Genomic DNA, 22,159 nt, shown 5'->3' with positions numbered 1-22,159 from the left:
TAACCAAAACGAAAAAATGAATCGGTTAAGGTTATGGTTAAAAAATTTCAAATCAATAATTTCGGTTATGGTTAAGGTTACGGTTACAGTTTTTTCTTCATTTTAGCGGTTAAAATTCATTTCGGTTAAAAATTTCGGTTACGGTTTCCATCCCTGTAATTTACCAAAAAATTACGAGTAATTTACGAAAAGAATTCCGGATAATTTACCATAAAAAATTACCAGTAATTACCAGGATTACTAGGAAATTACCAAAACATTACGGATAATTTACCAAAAAATTATAAAAATTATCAATACTTTACCAAAAAATTACGAGTAGTTTATCATAAAATAATGAGTAATTTACCAGTACAATTACAAGGAAATTACAAGTGTTAGTGATTTACAGAAGAAATACATTGCCAAACGATCGATTTTCAAAGAATTACCAGTTTTTCAGAAAAATTACCATTAATTTCCGAAAAGTAACTAGAAATTCATCAAAAGTCACTATTTACTGGTAATGGGTTAATAATTATCAGTAAGTAGTACGAAAACATAAACAAAATTTGCGAATAAAGTTACCAGAAATTCACGAAAAATCATCTGCAGTTTATGAAGAAGTCCCAGAAATATCCAGCAATGTTACCAAAAATTACTGTATTTGTTAAAGATCTACAAGTATCTCAGTAATTTACCAAAAATGATGCGAGTAATTCGTGAAAAAGTACAAGTAACTCTGCGGAAAATGATTGAATGTGATCAGATCTGGATATTTTACGTTTCCTGAATCCAATTTGACCTGAACCGATCTGACCAAATCTACTCAGATCCGGGCAGGTTGAAGTTTTGATCGAACCAGATCTGTTTAGTCCTGATTACGGATCTATTTGTAGATCTCAGATCAGGATATTTCCTAGATCCGAGTAGATCTGATATTCAGATCTGGCCTGACCCAATTGGGGGGGGAGACCTGATTAGATTCGGCCACATCTAAGAAGATCCCAGCATCTGCGCCCTCCCCCCCCCCCCCGGGAGGTGACGAGTCGAAAAGTTTGTTTTTTTACAAATTGAAAAATCTCAAATCAATAAAAGGATCTAGAATTGTCAATTTTTACAAAAAAAAATTACTCCAAATTTCGTTTACCCGCTCAAAGTTGACCTGTGGGATCGATTTCCATCATTTTCGAGCCGATCTGGACCCTGTGGCAAAATTTGACTTGTTTTCAGCAATTATTGAGCCTTTTATTTCCGAAGTGACCCTTCTCGAAAAAAATGATTATGTAAAAAATGAGAAAAACGTATCACACTCTCTACATAGAAGGTCAAAAAATGAGATTTTTCAAAAGCCCAGTTAGGCAATTTTTTAGTTATATGAAAAAAAAAAAAAATAGACACAGAAGGGTTACAAGAGTGATGGGGAAAGTAAGATTTTGAGGCTTAGGATGGCAATTTTTTCAACTCATTTCTTAATTTCTAAGCTATACCTAAGTACCTATATCTCTCTTCATTGAGCTCGCCTTTCCCACATTACCAATACATCACGCTGCTAATCTATTCGTAAACGAATCTGGCTACTTGTGCTGCAGCTACGAGTATTTTCACGCGTATAAAAAATTTCAACCTCTGCAATTAATTGCCATCTTGATAAAAATCGATTTAGAAAACGTTACGAATTACTACTCTCGTATAGTCTACGTAAACGTATAAGTACGTCTTAGGTATACTTATGTAGTACTATCTGATTGGTGGTTCGTGTCGTAGATTGGAGCGATATGCATATATACTCGTACTCGTACCTGTGGCTTGTGCGAGTGTGTGCCCGAGTCCACATTTACGTATATATTCTGTGGTATGTGTAGTGTAGGGTACTAGGTACTGTACACATACACATGCATAAACGCTATAATTTATATAATTTTTTTTTAACGACCAACTAACTAATGATGGAACGAGTCGCATGTATAATAACGGTACCACCTAATCGTATAGCTAACCAAGTTAGAGAGATAGATACCTAATATCAGCTATGATAGGTAGTACGTTAGTATACGCGTTTAATTTATTATAAAATATTATTAAAATATCTATAAATAGATTTCGGATCGGGCTACTAAGACACCGAATGAAAAGATGAAAAAAAAAAAACACCACGCCCGAAATATTGAGAAATTATCGATTCGAATTTCGTCAAAACTAGTGCACGTCGTTCGTCTCACTATATACAAGTTGCCCCAACCAGGTAGATAGGTAGAGGTACTATGTATAAGGGCGTCCAATTAAGCACACACACACAGAAGGAAGAGAAGACTCGAGACTGGTTTTTTTTTTGGCGATGCATACGGAAAATAATTGCATGCAAATGTATACGTCTTACCTACCTACCGAAATCTATGAGAATTTTTTTTCTTTCGTTCCCAGAGAGAATTTTTTTAAGTTGATTTTACTCTGGATTTGATTTTTTCAAGCCGGCGTTCTTTTTTTATGCACGAATATTTTTATTTTTTGCATAACTCGATGTATTTGTAGAGTATTATAGGTAGGTACCTGTGTACTTTATCGACAACTCGATCAATTTCTCGATGAGGCCAACATCGGTATCGCCTCCTTCGCCACCACCACCACCGCAGCCGCCATCACCATCCATCCATCTGTATACTATTTCGACTAAATATGCTAATTTATTTCGTGCTAAATTTCACGGGCCTATTCTTTGGTACGCGATTTCACTTCTGCCGTTTGTTCGTTGGTTAGTGAGATAGGTATAGAGGTATGTTTTTCGTACATTGCATAGGTAGAGGTACTGTAGGTAAATGTGCGAGTGTGCGAATGTGTCTGTCGATGAGGATCGAATTGGTTTGGTTGCATGTTTGCCATCTCTATCTACGGTACGAAATATATGGACGTATAAGAGTGTAAACCTGCAATGTTGCTACCGTTAGTTGGACCAGAAGCACTGGTAGGTAGTGGGTAGTGCTTTCTGTATCGATTTGAATGAATAATTTATCATTAGAAAAATATGTACAATGGTATTTTGAAATTGAAGATAACTGGGGAAATGAGCTCAGATCCTATTTATTTATGCAGTAGGGTGGATCGCACAGAGAAGAACTGAGTAGATTTTGACCAAATTCAGCAGATACTTCGATTTTGAGTTGAAAGTTACTCATAAAAAATTTTAACCCCCAAGGTGCAACTGGGTTGGGATATGAATACTCAAAGATGAGGCATTTTCGAAAAATGAGGATTTTTTTGCTCCTGTCGTTACCCAACCTGTTTTTAGAAAAATGGAACAGTCTCTAATGAATGTACATATATTTGAGATTCCGCGTCGATTTCAGTTAAAATCCAAGACAAGCTTTTAAGGGTCTACTGAGCGGTTGAAAATTTGCAAATTGCTTGTATTTTTGGATAAATTCATATTCATAAATATTTCGCATTAATTATATCAAAATATTGAGAGATAATCATTCCTGAAACTGGGGAGATATTTGAAACGCAGTGGTGCCAATTTTCTGATCATTATTGCCAATTTCAAAAAATCAAAAAAAATTCTCTGGTCGCCGAAATTTATTTTTTTTATTTTTGGCGAATTTTTGAAAATTGCGCGAATAGATCTTTTGATTTATCAATTCTTTAGAAAAAGACTAAATTTTCGAGGCGAATATCTTGAAATAGTTTTTTGTACAAAAGTACCCCTACCCCTCTCCTCTTCCCGAATCAAAATTGATCACTTTCGACCAAATCTATAGAGACTCTCTCTCTAGCAAAAGTCAACTTTTCTCCATCGATCTGCAGTTTTGCTCCAAAAGGCACACTGAATTAGGAGGTTTAGCTGCCTTGCATACCCTCTCTCTTTTCAAAATTTTTCTTGCATTTGTTCGTGTGTCCTGAAATCTCGCTCTTGTCCTGATTTTTTGTAGAAATAGCTGAGAAAGTCCTAATTTTTTGACGGAAACGCCCCAAAAAGTGCTAATTTTGCCTTTCTGCGTTTTTTTTTCAAATTTATCAAAAAAATTCTATTTTTGCCAAAATTGCCAAAAAGCCTCAATTTTTGTTAAATTTGTCATAAAATGGGATTTTTTGTCAAAATTGTCAAAAAGTCTCGTTTTTTTTTAATTTGTTGAAAAATGTCTGATTTTTTGCCTTATTTGCATAAGTAGATCTGTTCTGTTCGTGCTTTTTTCTTCAAAATTGACAAAAAATCCCATGTAGTGGCTAAATTTCTAAAAAGCCTCAATTTTTTCCAAAATTATAATTATTAAAAAGTCGTGTTTTTTGTCCAATTTTCCAAAGAAAAGGGTCTGATTTTTTGTCAAACCTGCTAAGAAAGTCCTGATTTTTTACAAAAACATTCAGAAAGTGCTGATTTTTGCTTTTTCTTACCTTAGATCTGGCTGTTCTATGTTTTTTTTTTCAAAATTGCCCAAAAAAATCCACGTTCTGCCAGAATATCCAAAATTATCAAAAAGCATCAATTCTTCCCAGAATTGTTAAAAACTCTTTTTTTGACCAATTTCCTGAAAACGGTCGGCTTTTTCTTTCAAAATTGCCAAAAAAGCCAAAAAGTTTTCATTTTTGATAAATTTGTCAAAAAAATCCCTTTTTTTGTCAAAATTGTAAAAAAGTTTCGTTTTTTCTTAATTTGTCGAAAAATGTCTGATTTTTTGCCTTACTTGCATAGATCTGTTCTGTAAGTGTTTTTTTTTCAAAATTGTCAAAAAATGAAAAAATCCCATGTTTTGGCATAATTGCTAAGAAGCCCGAATTTTTCCCAAAATTATTAAAAAGTCCTGTTTTGTCTAATTTGTCAGAAAAAAAGTGCTGATTTTTGCCTTATTTGCCTTTGATTTGCTCTGTTTTTTTTTTTCAAAATTGCCAAAAAATTCTATGTTTGCCCAGAATTGCCAAAATTGCGAAAAAGTCTTAATTTTTCCCAGAATTGTTGAAAACTTCTTTTTTGACAAATTTTCCGAAAACGGTCGGCTTTTTTGTCAAAATTGTAAAAAAAGTCCTGATTTTTTGCCAAAACACTCAAAAAATCTTGATTTTTTGCCTTAAATTGCCTTAGACATGTGTTTTTTTTCAAAATATCCAAAAACGCCATGTTCTGCCAAAAATTGTCAAAAAGTCTCGTTTTTGCTTAATTTGCTGTAAAATAATATGTGATTTTTTTGTCAAAAATGCTAACTTGAGAAAGTCCTGACTTTTAAACTCCCAAAAAGTGTTAATTTTGCCTTTTGCGTTTTTTTTTTCAAAATTGGCAAAAAATCCCATGTTTTGTCAAAATTGCCAAAAAGCCTTAATTGTTGACAAAATTCTGAAAAGGTCCTGCTTTTGCCAAATTACCGGAAAAAGGTCTGATTTTTTGTCAAAATTAACATTGTACTAAGGCCTTTTTACCAATATTGTCAAAAAGGCCTTTTTTTCAAAATTGGCAAAAAAACCCATTTCTATAAAAAGTGTTAAAAAGTCTTGTTTTTGCAACAAACATATAGAAGAAATTCGTAATGCTTTGTCAAAATATCCGAAAAGTATTGACTTTTTTACTTTTCTGCCTAATCCGTGTTTTTTTCCAAAATTACCAACTAAACGTCCGGTTTTTTGCCAAACTTGTGGAGAACTTTCGTTTGTTGTCAAAATTTTTGTTGATAAAGTTATGTTTTTTTTCGTTCTTGCATATGTTTTCCTTGTGGGGGGGGGGGTGTTGATTTCAAAAAAATCTGGCTCAATAATTTCAAACTTTCGTTTTTCCAAATTGGCTTTTCCTGTAAATTCGAATTACTTTTAATTTCGATTTTTCAAATCATAATTAATAATTATTTATTTTTACTTTACGCCAGCCCCCCCTTTCACAAATTTTAACGTTGATTCTCGTCCAAAGTCATTCACTCTTGAAATATTTCAATTTGTGACCAAACTGAACAAAAAAGAAAAAGCAGAATTGAAAACGCATAACTTTTTTCGACATTTCAATCATAATTTCATCATAATATCAGCATGAAAAAGTTCTTTGAAAATGAAATAATAATATTCTTGAATAATTTTGAGTAATTTTTTTTCATTAGCCTAATTCTTTAGATTTCAAAACTCAAATTAGAATTCAATTCGCCCCTCCCCATTTTTGGGCATTTGATAATGTTATTCCAGGATTTTGGAAGTACAAGCCCAATCGAATTTTTTTTAAAATTCTTACTGTAGAGACCAAAAAGGTAGTAAGTTGGAAATATGTTCCAAAATTTTGAAAATCAGCACTTCATTAAAAAATTTTTCTCTCAACAGGATTATACCCTAAAAATTTATAAAAAATATTTTGGTCGCATTTGAATCTCTTTCTCTAGCCCATTTCGAAGCTCTCACGCCCCCAATCAGAGTAATATTTGAATTCGTAAATCAAAAATTCTTCGTCGAGGCAATTTTTTTAAATTTTCAAATATTTTAGGCCTCTCAGCTTCTCATTCAGAGTGAACGTGGAAACGAAATATGTGAAATCGAGAAAATAGGTTCTGATTTTCAAAATTTTTGGAGACGTCGCAAACCCTCCCCCCTCCATCCATCCTCTATCACTTCCAGTCTGTTCTAAAACCCTCACAGTCATCGCAGAATTTCTTAATCGAAATGAAAAAAAATTACGAGAATTTTACTTTCGATAATTTGACGTTTTGAGTCGAGATAATGATCTCGAGTTTGTTTTAAAATTGAGACAATTTCGCGATATTTTATCAGATTGTGGATAAAACACGACTCTCTTTCTCTCTCTCTATAAAATTTAAAATTGTAGATATCAATTTCGTGACATTTTTTCGTGTGCGAGGCTTACGATTTTATCGTCCGATTCACGAACTTTTTTTTTAGGGATTTCGTGATTGTCAATTTACAGTTGCCTGAGAATTGTTTTGGAAGTGGACACCAGTTTAAATTGAGTATACCAATTTTTTATTTTTTCCATTTTTTTCATTTGGACAGACTCCATCTTGTGAAATAGGGCACTGACATTGAATAGAGAAAAAAAATACGAAAGCTCAATTTTGTGAAAAATTTTCCTCTCTTCCAAAAAATATCCAATTTTAGAAAATTCATCATTGTGAAATGCTGACATTTTAGGGACCGAAAATTTTTCATGGTGTTATCATTATTTTAAATGACTCATTATGCTTCGAAATTGAATCATGCTTTTACCTTTACCCAAGTTCATCGTATTAAAGAGCCAAACTCCACCTCAAATCAAAATTGTGTCTTTTGAGAAAAGAAGGCAGGGGAAATGTACGAGGATCATCACCCCATAAGTCAAAAGAAGTAATCCTGAAGTTATGAGAATAGCTATTTACTTGGAAAAAATTAAAGAAAAATGAACGAAGAAAAATTGAAAAAAAAAATTGGAATTTGTTTGGTTTTTCGGACCCTATTTCCTGTTTTTTTTGGGTGGGGGGCATTTTGGGCCAGAAAATTTCCTCATTCGTTTGAAAATGAAACAATCCCCTCCCCATCAGGATAAATGCCTAAGTCGGATCTTTTCTCACTAAAAGCGATTGATCTGAGTATAGGTCTTCAACGAATCAGACCTGAGGGCCTTAACTGACTCCAGAAGTGGAATTTAATGATCTAACACGATGCTAAGAATATCTTTGCGGTTGTTTCCCACAAATTTTCTAGACGTCCATATTAAACATTCAACACGTAGAAAAACTCGTTAACTAATTAAGAGCATTACGTACTCCGAGAAAAATACGATCAAAAAACCTCCAAAAAATGATGATTACGTGTAAATCCATGTTCGAGCCAATAATCATCATCATCAAATTATAAATAACAAGTGGCTATTTTGTAGCAAAAATAATCATTCAAAATACCTATATTCGAAAACGTAAAATATTTACCGGTAGGTATGGTAACGTGATTTTTCGTCGATGTACAAAATGGGCAACCGGTTCAAAAAATATTAATCATCAGGTCTGCGCTGTCTTGGACCTGTCCTCTGATATGCAGCTACAGCTGTGGTGGCGTTTCTCCGAATAATGTAATCGTATGAAGAATGAAACACGGACCAGCTGAGAGCATTGATCCGAAAATGGCACAAATTTATTTAAACACTGAATTAAGTAAATTTACGTTAACGAAATTTTTAAAAAAATAAAATAAAATTGAAAACAAATTAAAGAAACGAATTATGAAAAAAAAACTAGGAAATTAAACCAACAAAAACAGCAGCAACAACAACAACAATAGCAATAACAATCAATCTGACACTGGAGAACTAATTTAAAAAATTTAAGGTAAAATTCAACGAGTTATTAGTACAAAAAACAAAACAAAAACTTGATAAAAAAAAATTAATAAAAAATTAACAAAAAAAACTCGCGTCAACACAGCAGACGAAAAGCAAAAAAAAAAAAAAAAACGATCAATTGATACGATTTACATCACGCCGGATCCAAAGAACAACGAGAAGAAGGAGGGAATGAAAATCGGGGGTAAAAACTCGTGTGATTTGAATTCTATTGAAAAAAAAAGTACACGCACATGATATTATTTTACAGTACAAACGCGCGATATACGATTATTATATTATTAAATATAATATAATATATTTTAATGTATTATATTTTACAAGAACGAGGAGCAGGGCAGCGCGAAAAACATATTATAGGGTCATTAACGTTTATAAAGAATCGTAAAAATCAACTGGTAATCTTTCGGGAATCGGCCACGTGAAAATTGTGCCAATTACCAAGTCCCCCTTCTACTCTATTAAGTAAGACTGCCCAATCCTAACCCAAAGACCTACATAATTAAGATGAACGTGGCTCGTGTACCGACAGGTAAAAAGCATCGGTGTACTCGACAAACCGGAGAGAGGAACTGCTTCGCTAAAGAGTTGAACTGGTTTCAGAGATGGCGCTGCACTGTGTGGTGATGATCGCGATCGTGTAGACTGTGTAGTGTGTGCTTTTTTGAAGGGATTTTGGGGTGATTTTTTGTGGTGGTATGGGAGGGTAGGGAAAATGTAGATTAATGTTTAGGAGGGGTGGAAAATTTGAGACGATTGAAAGGATGTTATCTAACTTTGAGGAATTTTTGAAAATCAAATTAAAGTCAATGAAGATCAAAAAAATCAAAAATTATACCTAATTGAGCTAGAAAGCTGAAAATTTGGACTGTGTCTTATTTTTAAACCTTCTAATCGATTGGAAGATGTTTTAAACAGTTTTGAGCAATTCTGGAGCCTCCAGTAGATTTTTTGAATATTCAAATTTCCAGAAAATTTTACTCAATACAATTGGAAAACTGAAATTTAACGTACACCACAATTTTGAACCTCCCTTCTCGTCAATTTGGAGCACTTTCAAGCAGTTTTGAGCCATTCTGGAGCCTCCAGCAAATTTTTTGAATATTGAAATTTCCACAAAATTTTACATAATAAGTTTGGAAAACTGAAATTTGACGTATACCCCAATTTTGAACCTCCCCTCTCATCAATTTGGAACAATTTCAAGCAGTTTTGAACCATTCTGGGGCCTCCAGTAAATTTTTTGAATACCGAAATTTCGCAAAATTTCACACAATAAGATAGGAAAGATAAAATTTGGCGTGTACTCCAATTTTGAATCTCCTCCCTCATTAATTTGAGCAATTTTAAGCAGTTTTGAGCAATTCTGGGGCCTCTAGTAAATTTTCCAAATATTGAACTTTCCAGAAAATTTTACTCAATAAGATTGGAAAACTGAAATTTGACGTATACCTCAATTTTAAACCTCCCCTGTCCTCTCTCATCAATTTGGAGCAATTCTAAGTAGTTTTGAGCCATTCTGGAGCCTCCAGCAAATTTTTCAAACATTGAAATTTCCTCAAAATTTCACTCAATAAGGCCGGAAAATGAAATTTGGCGTGTACCCCAATTTCGAATCTCTCCCTCATCAATTTGAGCAATTTTGAGCCGTTCTGGAGCCTCCAGTAAATTTTTTAAATTTTGAAATTTTTGCAAAATTTTACTCAATTATATTGGAAAACTGAAATTTGACATGCACCTCAATTTTGAACACCTCCCGGTCAATTTGAACAATTTCAACCCGTTTTGAGGAATTCTGGAGCCTCCAGTAAATTTTTTGAAAGTTTAAATTTCCACAAAATTTCACTCAATTAGATTGCAAAGCTTAAATTTGACGTATACCCTAATTTTGAACCTCTCCTCTCATCAATTTGGAGCAATTTCAAGCAGTTTTGAGCCATTCTGGAGCCTCCAGCAAATTTTTCGAACATTGAAATTTCCTCAAAATTTCACTTAATAAGATTGGAAAGTTGAAATTTGGTGTGTATCCCAATTTTGAATCTCTCCCCTCATCATTTGGAGCAATTTCAAGCAATTTTGGAGCCGTTCTGGAGCCTATAGTAAATTTTTTTAAATGTTGACATTTTTACAAAATTTTACTCAGTAATATGGGAAAACTGAAATTTTGACATATACCTCAATTTTGAACCCCTCCCTGTCAATTTGAACAATTTCACCCCGTTTTGAGCAATTCTGGAGCCTCTAATAAACATTTTAAAAATTTAAATTTCCGCAAAATTTCACTCAATCAGATTGGTGAGCTAAAATTTGACGTATACCCTAATTTTGAACCTCCCCTCTTATCAATTTGGAGCAATTTCAAGCCGTTTTGAGCCATTCTGGAGCCTCCAGTAAATTTGTCAAAAGTAAAAATAACTAAAAAATTTCATACAATCAAGTTGGAAGCTGCAATTTAATATATACCCGATTTTTAAACCCCGTAATCGCCATTGGATGCAATTTCAAAGAGTTTTGAACTATTCTGGACCTCAAAAGTTTACTCTATGAAGTTGGAAAATTGAAATTTGAGTCAACCCCTCGCAGATCGATTGAGGAAGATTTTGAGTCTTCTTGGAGGCCCCCGCAATATCTTAGGAATTCTAATTTTTCAAAAAAAATTCCCTAAAATCCTTCCAAATGAACTTCAATGGGTATTAATGGACCAATTTGACCAATTACACTCAATTATTCCACAATTGTTTAATTTTTGAAGAGATTTCAAGTTTAACGATTAATGCTGGAGTTCTATATTAATTCAATATACTTAATAATGGGCTGGTGAGGGTTTTTTGGGAGGGGGGTTGAACCCATTTTTCCATTGTTTCCCCTTTTTTGTTCATTTTTTGAATTTTTTATTCTATTTTTTTCAAATATTTTTTTTTGTTTTGTGTTTTCTGTTTTAGTGCAGTAAAATTTTTCATTTTTTGAATGTTTTAAAAATTTGACTGTTTTTTGGAAAAGACTGAAAGAAATATTCAAGTAGGTAAACATCTCTTTTTTATTCTTTTAAATAAAATTATGTTTTCGAAATTTTTTGAGTTTTTTGAAATGTATGATTGTTTTAAAAAGTTTTCATGATCAAGACTTCAAAATTCTTCATCATTCAGTTGTTTTTTTATTACTTTTTGTACGATTCTCCAATTTTATTCATTTTTTGATTATTTTTTTTTGTCTTAGTGCAATGAAATTTTTCAATTTTTTTATGTTTTAAAAAGTTGACTATTTTTTGAATGAATTTTTAAAAAAAATTTTCGTATTGTAAAAATTCTTCATCATTTTTTTTGCTTCTGTGTAATTACGTCAAGAGATTTTTTTCGTTCATTTTTATTTTTCTTGACTTTTTCGATAATTTTTTTGAATTTTGAAAAAACATTTTTTCAAATTTCGTGGTACAAACTTTTGCAAATCACTGATTTGTTTTAGCAAAATTTTAAAATCTTTTTTTTCGTGGTTTTTGTTTTTGTTTTTAAAATTTTTGCGTTTTTTATTTCTGATTTTTATACTTTTCGAATTTTTTAAATGCAAGCTTTTTGATCTTTTTTATATTTTTTTTGTTGGGGAGGGGGGAAGGTAAATTTTGAAAATAATTTCAACAATTGAGAATAATTTATAATGTTGAAATATTTGGGGAAGCTGAAAACTTTTCGAAGCGATTATTTTATTCTGCTTTCAATGTCCACGGAGAAAAGAGGGGGAAATTTTAATTTTTAGAAGATGTCTCAATTCTTCGGATTTTTATTTTCATTGCTGGGTATGAATGAAGGTGATCATTTTTTAAACAAATAGACAGAATTTGATATTATATGTACTTATATTTATGCTCATTTTCTTAAGAAATTTGGCCTTAATTTTTGAAAACTTTTGGTCGTTTTTAAGTTGACAAAATAAATTTTCATGAAGTAAGAAAAAATAATGATGATAATTATTACATAATTTAAAAAAAGAAAGAAAAAAGAAAGAAAGAATATAAGAGAAGAAAGCAATCCAAGAAGGTACATCAGCCGTCTTACCTATCGGGACACCGAAGTGCACCAAATCCCCCGCTTCCCCTCTGCCATACCCACGACAACTCTACCTGTATTCTCCCACCTGGGCATCAGATCTTAACGGAACGTTTAAATATGTCTAAGGTTTATAATTGCATCTGGTGCGCGGCTGTACAGAAACGACCTTGGAAGGTGCACTGATCCCTTTACGAAAAAAAAAATAAGAAGAAGAAAAAGAAGATGAAAAAAAAACGTTATCAGCGTGAGAAATTGTCGCAAGATGATCGGTGGTTAAAAAGTTAGAGAGAACTCGAACGGCTGCGATGGTTTTTCTTTCAACTTTGACGATTGTTCGATTTATTGTGAGATTACTCGTAGGTACTGCTGCAACCTCTCTTCTCTATCTTCTGCTTGATCGCTGCTGAGAAGAAGAAGGAGGAGTATTGTAGAGGAGGAGAATGAAGTGGTCAAGATGAGGAACAGTTATTTTTGGAAATGTGAACTAGGGAAGTGTGATTGTGCGGAGGTGGAGATGGAAAAATGTAGGTCTTGGTTACTTTATTTTTACTTACGTGCCTGTGCCTTGTATTATCCGTTTTGTTTTGTTTTTTAATTTCGGTGTTTTGATTAAAATATTGGGATGTGTTTTTGGATGGGATGGGATCAAATGGAAAGAGGAAAAGAGAGATGAATCTAGGAAAATGCAGTCAAGAAATTTTTCTGATGATGAAATGTTGAATTTTTGCTAAAATAACGAAAAAATGTATGGTTATTTTCATACAGTTACATTTTTAATTCTTTGAAGCTCTTTTTTAACTAAAAATTGAATTGATGGCCTCTGGAAGAGGCTGGGGCCAAAATTTCGAAAAACATCAACGTGCTTGCTGAATTTTAAGGTTTTTGAAAATTGCTGATTCCGATTTTGATATCCATTTGACCTCAAAATAGAAATTAAGCATGCTAAAGTTCGGGGGGGGGGGAGAGGGGCTTGAGGCCACAATTTGAAAAGTGCAATATGGGTAAGTATTTCATTCCCAGTTTTGAAAATGCTGATCCTGATTCTAAACTCCATTTGACCCTAAAATCGAAATTGAGGATCCTTGGCAAAGGAGAGGAAGAGGGTTGGAGCTAAAATTTCGAAAAATGCAATTCGAATAATATATTGAATTAGTGGATTTTTGAAAGGGATGACTTTGATTCTGAAATTCATTTTGACCCCAGAATCAAATTCGAGAAGGAGGCAAAGAGGACAGTTTGCCCCAGGCCCGGCAAAAGAAGGGTCTGTGATGAAAAAAAACACTGTTTTTTTACTTCTCAAACCCCGAATTTTTGAAAGCTTTTGCCCTCGCTTCGCTCGGACTAGTTTTCTTTTCTTTGTAAAACTTGAAATTTCTAAAAAAAAAAATTTCAAAATTAACCTCCTAAAAAAAAATCTTTTAAATTTTAAAATTATAAAAACCAAAAAATAAAGTTCTTGGATAAAAAACATCGTTTTTAGTTCTCTCAAAGTACAAAATTTCAAAAGTTTTCACTCTCGCATCACTTGAGCCTGTCCTATTTTCTTTCTAAATCGACTTTCAAAAAGAAAAACATCGTTTTTAAGCCTCTCTGAATCAGATTTTCGAAAACTTTTGCCCTTGCTTCACTCGGGACAATTTGTTTCTTATTTTAAAAATTTTAAAAATTCACATTTGAGCCCCCAAAAATCTATTAAAACAGAAAATGAAAATTTCTATAAGTTATATGAATTATCAATTGAGAAATTTGGTATTTTTTCCTTATATCAGCGGAAAAATCTTCAGTTGAACCCCCCCCCCCCCCCCTTCAAAAATCCTCATATAGTTTCGTCGCTAAAAAAAAAGGGGGACCAAGCCCACATTGGGTCTCGACGGCCCTGATTGAGGGTCCCTGACGAAGAGCGAGAGGTCGTACCTAATATTTTGAAAAATTCTGATTGGCCAAAAAAATTGAAATAGCCAAATCAAATTTTAAGGACTGAAAATCAATTTTCATTTTTTGGCAAATTTTTGAAAAAAAATATGGCTTTCATTTAAAAAAAATAAAAATAAAAATTCATTAGACTAGAAAACATACTGAAATTTTTTAGGTTTATACTTCATTGTTGACCTCTTTATTCAATCAGTGATAGTTTCGAGTAGTTCTGGAGCCTCCAGCGAGGTCTAGTTTCGGAAAAATCGTGATGAAATTTACCAAAATGAAGTTCTACGTGTTAAATTCTGACTAACCATCTTTTTGGCAGTACAAATTTTTTGATCCCTGTTTTTGTCGGTTCAAATCCAAAATACCTACTTATTTTATTTTAGCTTATTTTTGTGAATTTTTTTCTGAACTGTAGAAATTTGTAAAATTTGCCAAAACTTGAGCCAACTGATCAAAGAAGTCGAAAATGATCCAAGAATCGAACTCGTGTTTTTCTGGACTAAAAAATCCAAAAATCCATTGAATGCCTCAAAACGACTTGAAACCTCCACCATCGATTCCGGGGGTCAAAAATGAGCAAAACTTCAGCTTTCGATCTCAACTGCTTCAAATTTTGATTTCTTTATAAAAAATTAGCCAAAATTGAATTTTCGAAAATTACCAAAAAAAATCGAAAATTCAATTTAATGTTCGAAATTTAGTCTGATGGTGTGTTTTTGAATGTTCTTTCAATTTTTTTCTATTCAATCTGGAAATAATTCTGCTGGTCAAGATGATTTTCTTGCAATGGGTAGTTTTTAAAGACATGTCGTTTAACTAAAAATATCAGCGTTTTGATCAAGAAACAAATCTTGCAAAAAAAAACTTCTCTGAAAAGTCCCCGAGAGACCGTCGCTCATCTGAGATTTTTTTAAATCTTTTAGATATGCACATTATGGAAAAAATGAAGGGGGGGATCATAAATATGAAATTTGAAATCAGCACCACCTCTGAAAACCAAACAAAATGCTAAGAAGATTTTTCATTTTTTTTTTCAAAATTAGAGGTGAGGGCACATTGTGAGGCAGGCTCAGGGTACCTTGCGCTTGGAATAATTAAAGTAATCGATCTCCATTCATTATTTACTTTCTATAAAATTGAACTTACACATCTCTAAATTTTCATTCTATCTCTAGGTAAATATTTAAGTAGGTATAGAATTACAAAACCACATTTTTTATTATACCTTGAAAAGCACGAGTTACCTTCTGTTTCGTCGCACTCGATACGTAAATATCGTATACTTTTTTGAAAAAAACATTGGTCGTGTATCCTTTGATGAGGCCAACTGCATCGTCACCGGCAATACAGAGTATCGCTGGAGTTTCAAAATCGTACCACGGAGCCCAGCACCATTTTATCGCAATTTCCAGCTTTTCATCTGATATCTTACTTACACTGCTAAATATTTGGTCGTATTCTCTCTTGGTGTAATCGTTGTAGCTTTGATTCCTCTTGTAAATAGCACATGCGCAAAGTTTTTTCAACGTTTCGTAATTTTCTGTGAAGGAAATACTCGCTCCAGAAAGTAATCTTTTGACTGAAATTTTGTAAACAGTTTGTACATATTATTATGAGCGGGGTGAGAATATAAATATTCGGGTTCAAAGGCTTCTTGCAAACACAAAATGGAGAAGAAGGGATCTTTCGACCTCTTCGTGAAAATTGGCTGTGAAAATCATTCACATCGACTTGATGATATTCTCCTCCATAAATATTATTTTAGTCGACACATTTCTGAGTAGGTATTTCTCAAAACCCACCCTCATCATCATCACCTCACGAAGTCTCGTAATTTTGAGGGGGAAAAATGTAATTTGGGTACTCACCGTAATTAAAACCTCCCCATTGGCTTCTGTACTTATTTTGTATTGTTTCCTTGTCTCCTTTTTGAAATGGCTGGTTCATACAGTCTTCAGCATTGACCAGTAAAAAGCTGTTAATGATGCAGCATAAGCTAAAAATTGAAATCCATACACCTTTCATTTTTCCTTATTCAAAAATCGTTCACTTATTGTGACAAAACTGAATCGTCAGATACTTTTTGTGGAAAAGTTAAAGATATATTGCGCCACGTTATTTAAAATTGTAGGAATATTTATGTAATATTTGGTGGTGTAAGACATAGGTGTGTTATTATAAATTAGTCAACACCAAAGAGTTCCATAAGACGAATGCTTATTATAATCAAGAAAAAAATTTCTACACCTGTTTCGAATGTTTAAAATGCGACGAAGTTTCCCCAATAGGAATAAATACCGATCGCAAACAACTGTTGAAACGATAGACAGCTGTCTCATCCCGAAATCCAAAATAGACTCGTTATATGCCGCGATGAAAATGCTCTGTTCTGTGGTCTGCTGATCTCAATATCGTGCGAAGTTGATTAAAATTGGCCTACGTTAATTTCGACTAGTTAGAATTCAGTATTTTGAATTTGATAAAATTGACGTGAAAATGGTTGAAAACTAAGAATGCCAAAATTTATTCAAAAATTCTTGAAAATGACAGAAATTGATAAAATAATGGGAGTGAGAAAAATTATTGAAATTGTTGAAAAATTAGTGGATAATTGGTCGAAAATTGAGAAAAGTGTGATGAAATAGCGAAGTCTATCCAAAAATGGTTGAAAATCACGGAAATTGGAAGGTATAGCAAACAAAAAGAAAAATGACAACGTATCATCAAAATTGCCAAAATTCCCTAAAATCCATGAAAAATCATCTAAAATTGCATAAAAATTATTGAACACAAAGTAGTCTAAATTTTTAAAAAATGTCTCAAAAATCTCAGAAAATTAAAAAAATTGATAAAAATGACAGAAAATTAATATAGACAAAAATTATGCATTACTTATGAAATAAAATAGCGTGAACTCATCAGCAAATCTGTAAAATTGATGTTAAAATTGTTGAAAATGGAGAAAAAATTGATAAAATATTTTCAAAATTGAGTGAAACTAGACAGCTAAGCAAAGCTTAGCTGCAAAGTGTGCGTAGCGAGCTATCTTTTCTACAGCTATAACCGCTATTACATATCTAGGTAGTGCATAAGTGACTCAACCATGTCACAGTGATGAGAAATAATAATATTTTCGAAACTCTGATTGCTTCAAAATAATAATTGTTTTTCAGTGTTTTCATATCTTCCAAATTACAATATTTCAGAATAACTTCTAGGCTTGCATTGCTTCTAAATTAAGAAATTTCTAGTTTACAAAATTTTAAATTAATTTCCCAAATTCCCCATTGCTACAATTTCATGAAGTTTTCAATAAATTTTCAGAATTTTGCATTGCTGCTGAGTTAGGAAACTTCCAATGAATTTTTAGAATTCACATTGCCTCTAAATGACCAAATTTTGAATAATTTTTCAGAATTCTTATTGTCTGCAAATTACAAAATTTCAAATTCAATTTTCAAGTTCATATTGTCCATAAATTGCAAAACGTATACTTAAGTTAATTTTTGGAATTCACATTGGCTCTAATTTTTCAGAATTCTCATTATCTTAATAAATATTACAATTTACATACAATAACTCATATCATTTTCAAGTTCACATTATCTACAACTTACAGAACTTTTAATCAATTTCTGGAATTCTCAGTGTCTCTTAATTTAAATAACAAATTTTCATATTATTTTTTTAGAATTTCCATTGTCTTCAAATTTATAAAATTTCAAACCAGTTTTCAGAATTTTCCTTTGATTTTAAATTGTTAAATCTAATAAAATATGTTCAGGATTCGCATTGCCTCTAAATTACACGAAAAAAATATGAGTAATTTTTACAAAAAATTTCAACTACATAAATTTAGCACAATAACTGGATCCCATTCAAAAATATGTACATAATATGAATAAAATTTGTTTTAAAACTCAATATTTCCAACTGTTCAGTTACAATAATAATTTTTACAGTATCTTATAGTACAAATTAGGTATAATTTTAATAAATTTTGCTATACCAATAGTAAAAATGATTTTTTTAAAAATAATTTTTACTAAAGCGTGATAATAAAAATTACATAAACCAAGTTGTGTAAAAATTACTCATTTTAAGGTAATTTACTAATTTTTATATCATAAAAAAGTAAAAATTACTCATCTTAAGGTAAATTTTAAATTTTACTATACTTATGGCACTATATAGGTGGTAAAAAGTATTGGAATAAATGAAATTGAAATTAATTTAGCAAAATAATATCATCATATTTCATAACTTAATTTTTATAAATTAAAATGAGGGGGTTACAGGGTTCAAAATCCGTTTTTTTTTTCACCGTCATCATGTACTTACTCAGCAGCATTTACCTATCCAATATTTCCTACGAAAAATCCGCCACCTACCTACTTACCTCACGGGGATTCGAACCTGGGTCCCCAAATTTCCTATTCCTACCTACATGCCCTAACCTCTAAGCCACAAATTCACTACGAGGGTTAGGGCATTAAAATAATATATTTGTTTGGAAAACGCCCCACCAAACCACTCCCACTTGGAATTTACAGCTAACAGACCGGGGGTGTAACAGGGTACAATGAAACACAGCTGGTGATGGAATAGACTGGGGGTATAGCAGGGTACAATGAGTGGCAGGTGTTTTGCAAGTCCCCTTTACCATTTTTTAGGAATTTATGCATTAAAATAATGAACTAAAATTGCAATTACTCAGCAATTACCCATCCGAATTGAATGAAAATAAATCTATACCCTCCGCCTTAATGATTCTCAAATGGTGTCCAATAGGTACAAAAAATAGTTGGATAGCTTAAGAGAACATTCATTGCAATTGAAATTTCAATTTCTCAAAGCGAAACCAATAGTGCGCTACGCACACAAATAATGTTAACCTTTGCTGAAGTTTAATATGAATAGTTTTCATAAATTTTTTAACACTATGACTTCCGTAGTTGTTGATTTTCAAATAGCCTATTTTCAACTTTTGCATATTGTTCTCTCCTTTTTTTTTTACCGGTTTTTAGTTATTTTTATGTTGAGTTTATTTTACTTACTTCTTTGTTTTATTCTACATATTTGAAAAAGACTTGAATTTTTTGGATGGGAAGTTTAGTTGAGTAAGAACATTTTTGAACAACTTGCATGTGTTGATAGGTTAGGCTGAAAATTGAGCTTCTTTGATTGGGATAAATATTCAGAAATTATTTTTTTCATCACTCAAGTTGAAAATACTCAGAGATTTGAATAGTTATAAAGTACAACATGATGTGTTGAGAAACCTTCTCTGTCTTCTTTTATTGTACATAAATAATAGAATTAGAGTTGGAAGTGTCTGTGTTGAAGATTGAGAGGATCATATCAAAAACCTAATACCTATGATATTTGGACTCAGTGCCCCCAAAAATCTAACAAACGATATATCACATGACATATGTATTTTTCCAATTTTACATGATGGTGTTGAATTCACTATACATGTAGTTTGTTTTCATAATTCATGAATCATTGAACAACTCTCAGTTCAGAAAATATCTATAAAATGAAAATAAGTAGATATATCAATCAAATGAATAATTCTATGTATGTATTATGAACTTGAAAAAATGAAATAGAAAAAATATTAAAAAATAATTCCAACTTCCCATTGATGATGGGGATATCACAAGATTGGTGAATGTAAATATTGTAGAACTAATTACTGATACCAAAAGACTCATGTCACCTATTCTGCCTGGGGGAAAAAAATTACTTGTCAATTTCCACTGAATGCATGCCATGTTTTAATACCTATATATTTATTTTTTGGATTAGTGCCCTCTGTGTCCTCACAACCTATCACTTCTTTAGTATTCATGCAACAGGGCCAACAGGGGAACTCCAAATTTGAATTTTTCTGAAGGCTCTGGAGATGATTTTCTGTTCTAATTGCTTTGGAAAATTCATTCACATGGAAATGACTGAAAAACTATAATAAATTAATAATACTTATAGATAGGTATTTTCCATTATTGTTTTTCAATGAAATAAATTTCTCAAGTTAACAATTTCATCTTTTCAATCGTTTTAACATCCAAGTTGATAGGTAGTTAGGTACTTATCCCATGAATCATTATCATCTCATTTTAAAATAAAAATTAATGGAATGAAATGATTTTGTAAGTATTTTTATTTATTACATATCTCTACTGGAGTAGATGATATTTCAATATTACATCTTGACATCTATCAAAGACTTTTTTAATGATATATAAATATATATTTTTTTAATAGATATTTTTGATACAACTTGATAATTTTATGTTCATAACTTTACGATATCCCTAACTCAAACTAATCAAAGTAATTGATCCAATAATATTTATACAAACTTATCCCATATTCATAATTATTCAAAACTAAATCAGTATCAATTACTTACCTATTTAACCAAATTATACTATACATCCACGTTGTTGATAATACCTAGAAAAGTGGGAGTTACTATATTATATTCAGTTGTATCTAATACATAAATATCATACACGCGTTTGAACATGGCTTTAGTTGTGTAACTTTTCACTATGCCAACTGAATCTTTGGCAGAAACACAGCGAAGAGCTGGAGCTTTAAAATAAAACCATGAAAAGCACATATATGTTATTGGAAATTCTACTGAGACATCCGCTGTCACAGTTGTGTCCTTTAATATATCATTGTATCCTCTCTGAGTCTCAGTAGTTTCAGTGTCATCTCTACTTTTATAGTTTAGGTTTACAAAGTAGATGGCACAAGCGCAAAGTTTTTTTTTGGTATTATCAGAAACATTGAAGGTAAGATTTGCACCGGAAATTAGTCTCTTCACTGAAATTCATAAATGCATTATTAGCTCTTAAGTATCTAATAAGACTCTGGAATAGATGTAATGAGTTTTCTCAATGTTGTTTATGAGCACAAGTTTATGTAGAAAATGAAAGTGAAAAATTGAAGGATGTAAAGTATAAAGTCTAGGAGGATAATTGACTAGGAGAGATTTTCCAAAAACTCATCGAGGCAGTCAGAAAAAAGGTGAAAAGTCACATTTGGAATACAGTATTAAATTTTCTTGCTGATTATACTTAGTAAAAGTTTGTTATAACGCTTTTCAAGGAACTGGAAAAATGAGCATAAGCTGATGCTGAAGCATGCTATAAGCAAAAGTCTTTGTGTGAATGGGACTGTCTAGGGACCAGAGGAAATAAGCGCTATAACAAAATTAGTGTTCAACTAGAAGCGTTATACTTAATGAGCGTTCACTAATTTACTATACATAATGGAATTATTCAACTTAAATGAATACTATTATTTCACTTGACAGCTATATCATTATTGAATACTCACAGTAATTCATTCCTCCATAAGAGCTTTCATATATCATTCTTATTGTTTCATGGTCTTCTCTAGTAAATTGCTGATCTACACAATCTCCTGCATTAACCATTAGGAATTTATTGATGATGAAACATAATCCAAGAATTAAAATTGATTCAACTTTCATTTTGTTTTTAGCAAATTTTTTTCTAATTATCATACAGATAAAACTAAATTGTTACTTGAAAAAAGTATGCTCACTGAGAAAATTGTTTGGAGAAGATGTGTGTGGTGATGTGCTTATATAAGGCCTAGCAGCATAGAGGAATTGATGAGATACACCTGGTGTTTGACATATGGGGTGAGTTAACAACTGTACAATATAATACCTAATGCAGAAAAAATTTATAGACAGCTGTTCACTAATTACTTTGAATCTTCAAATTGCGAGAATTTCACATTTCTGTTAATTGAATCTTTTGTTTAATCAACGTGATCCTACCATGTAGGCTTTTAACGAGTTACAACAATTACTGTCATCCCATACAGCAGTTGAATGTCGCAGCAATATCGCTCAATATCACAATGAATTGCA

General features: G+C 32.0%; 1 protein-coding gene and 1 long non-coding RNA gene across 2 annotated transcripts in view; one reads left to right on the top strand and one right to left on the bottom strand.

Moving 5' to 3' along the window:
* LOC135846642 (putative uncharacterized protein DDB_G0282133) overlaps nucleotides 1-8,643 on the bottom strand; it is a 144,847-nt gene extending 136,204 nt beyond the window's left edge. The window contains exon 1 of the mRNA XM_065365856.1: nucleotides 7,860-8,643. The gene's annotated coding sequence lies outside the window, so the exon portion shown is untranslated. The remainder of the gene's footprint in view (nucleotides 1-7,859) is intronic.
* LOC135846643 (uncharacterized) overlaps nucleotides 1-22,159 on the top strand; it is a 240,844-nt gene that overhangs the window by 140,207 nt on the left and 78,478 nt on the right. The window lies entirely within an intron of this gene.

The sequence above is a fragment of the Planococcus citri genome, chromosome 5 (genome assembly GCF_950023065.1).
Source record: "Planococcus citri chromosome 5, ihPlaCitr1.1, whole genome shotgun sequence".
In the NCBI taxonomy this organism is placed as follows: Eukaryota; Metazoa; Arthropoda; class Insecta; order Hemiptera; family Pseudococcidae; genus Planococcus; species Planococcus citri.
The sequence above is the reverse complement of the archived record's forward strand: the minus strand, read 5'-3'. Positions and strand labels throughout refer to the sequence as shown.